At 30.1% G+C, this 2,870-nt stretch overlaps 1 pseudogene; it reads left to right on the top strand.

Moving 5' to 3' along the window:
• The first annotated feature begins 1,996 nt into the window (after positions 1-1,996).
• Positions 1,997-2,171, top strand: LOC116071532 (annotated as a pseudogene).
• The last annotated feature ends 699 nt before the right edge of the window (positions 2,172-2,870 follow it).

The raw sequence follows: 2,870 nt of genomic DNA, 5'->3' as shown, positions 1-2,870 counted from the left end.
ATATAATTAATTATATCAAACTAGATATATGATCCTAATAAAATGATTCTCAATAAAAGTAAATATTTAAATATGTTAAGTCATAGTAAATTGATATGATCCAAATGAAACACTGCATCCAAATGCCTTAGTATTATAATTAGAAAATCTTGAATAGAAAAGCTGTGTATAAGCTGTGTATTACATTAAATCAACGACTCAGGAATGTTTATATGACTTGAGTTAACATAGAAACATTTTAAGATTTTAAAACTATTATTATGAGTGTGACTATAGAAAAATTGAAATGAGTTTTGGATGTTTATCTGTTTTAACAACAAGAACAAAAATGAATAAGAGATTATGATTATTCTGTTAATGCCCTACATCATTGTCAATGACTTATGCTGTGATTTCCTGATTACTTTAAGTGTTTGCTTACAGAGAGATGACACAATAAATAGGAACTTGGAGTTGACACTAAACTGCCCTTCAAATCTGGAACAAGAATCACTGAATAAAGAGAAGCATAAAAGAAATACAGTCCAGTAGGCTTAGCTCTAATTAAAACTGAAATATTTGATAGTTCATAAAAAGCGATATGCCTTTGTTAAAAATTAGTAAGAAAGTTAACACAGAATTGATAGTTCATCAAATCAAACATGAGGTCTTTGTGAGTGTGGAGACTTGAAAATTTCACACGTGGCAGCCCATACAACTGGCTGGGCTATTAGAGACGAAAATACTTGGTTTTAGCAGCCAACATTGACCTGGAAAAAACTAGAAAGCATCTGGAACAGATGGTGTTTATAAATATAAGTTATTAATCTGAAGTTTTAGAAATAAAACAGTAATGCAATTGAAATTTTGGACTACTTAGTAAGTTGTGAGGCATATAAATGTTAGTAAAGAGGAAAACAGATTATATACCATTATTATTATTATTATTATTATTATTATTATTATTATTATTAAAGAAAGGCATAGAAATAGTTGGTTTCAATATTTATCTAAAGAAACCATGCAAAGTCCATACACCAAAATATTATAGCTTAAAAGATGACAAATTAAAGGATAAATTGTAAATTAATATAATTATTTAACATTAGGCATCTTTCAGGACATGAGAAGAGAGTGAGCTCTATAGAATTGCCATGGGGACACCAGTCTCATTTTGGGGAATTCATCTCATTTCCTTAACTATCTTATCTAATAGCATTATCATATTGAAGGCTTTATCTTTTAGGATTGTGACGGTTGAGAAGTAAGACTAAAGAAGGTAGCAAAAGGAGTAAATTTTATGGAAATGTTACAACGTATTGGTGTATATGTAACATATAAATTTTAAATATGTAAAAATATGTAAATATTATCTAATGAACATGTGACAGTGGTTTAAAGGTTTCAGGAAGAATGTCAAAGATCTCAGACGCCTTTTTCTCATTTCTAGTACCAGATTTTAAACTATGATTTATCTTGGAGAAAGAACTATACAGTTTTGAGGAAAATTTAGAAGAATTATTTCTATAAGACTTTGATGTGACTGAAACGAAGGTTATTCTCTCAAACATCTCTAGCTGGTAAAGTAGTCCTCAGATTGAGCATTTGTGTTCAGGCAGTGATGAAACTCAGGGCAAATATATTGCATGTACTGGAATTCTAAAATTTTGTTAATGTAGCAGAGAACTTTGTAATGATAGATTTTAGAGTCATTCTTCTAAATCAAAGGTACTTTAAAATTTCATATACCTGAGTTAGAGAAGCCTAAGAGTTCAAGCACTAAAATTCAGCCTGTCACTCAAACAAATTATATAGACACCTTTGACTCACTGAACAAATATCAATGGGATTCAATAGAAGAATTCTGTGTTATTGAAGCCATTATCCTTCTTAGAATTAAAAATGAAAAGTATGTTAAAATAAAGGTATCTCACTAACTTCTTAAGCAATTATAGGCACCAAACAGTTTGAGAATGCTATATATTAAAAATATTGTAGCTTTGAAATTGTAGATGCTAGCTTTGCACTGTGGCAGTATCGTAGCCAATGAAGTTTATCCAAGGCACGATTATTGCTAATTGAAATTGTAGATGCTGTTTATTTGTTTTATACTATTTCACCCACATCTTTTCCAATAGGACTTTCAGAAAACACCAGGGAGTTTGTTTATATCTATTCTTCTCTTATATAGAATTTACAAGGAAAGTAAAAAAATCATAAATTCCCCTTCAGTTCCTTATAGACTAACTATTCATAAATTAAAATAAGAAATTACTATATATTGTATAATAGTGCTTATGACAGTTATGAAGCCTTCTGACCACAGGCTAAGTATCATTTTCATTAAAAATTGGTCTTTGAACAATTTCATTTATTTTTCCTTTGTGTTAAAGGAAAAAGTGATTGAGACACTTTCTAAAAAAAACCTAAAATTAATATATATAATCTCCAGACTCTATCATCAAGAATCCTTCTAAAAGCTTGTCAAATTTGTACATAACATAGACATAATTTCCGCATTATGGGCATGAAAATAGTGGTAATTAACTTCTCAAGTCCAACAGCATGTGGAGAGGGATAATTATAAAAGAATTCAAACTGATCTTAGCTTAATTATTCTGCACAGAGAAGGGGTAGGGATATTCCCAAAAGTCTCCTGTGGTGCTATTACTAACCTAGTCATCTTGTTAGGAAAGATGATGTGAGTTTTTCATCATTCCAATAGAATACAGTTTGTAATCTCAAAAATGCAAATTATAACCTGTTTCTCCTTATAGAAATATCACAGAGAGCTTAGTTTAGGAGTCATTTAAAGACAATGATGGGTTATAGAAGAGGTGAGGGCCATACACCTGGAAAAAAGTAACTCAGACAAGGATTCAAATCTGATT

This window comes from Mastomys coucha, unplaced genomic scaffold (genome assembly GCF_008632895.1).
Source record: "Mastomys coucha isolate ucsf_1 unplaced genomic scaffold, UCSF_Mcou_1 pScaffold22, whole genome shotgun sequence".
Classification (NCBI taxonomy): domain Eukaryota; kingdom Metazoa; phylum Chordata; class Mammalia; order Rodentia; family Muridae; genus Mastomys; species Mastomys coucha.
This window is presented reverse-complemented; position numbering and strand designations above follow the sequence as displayed.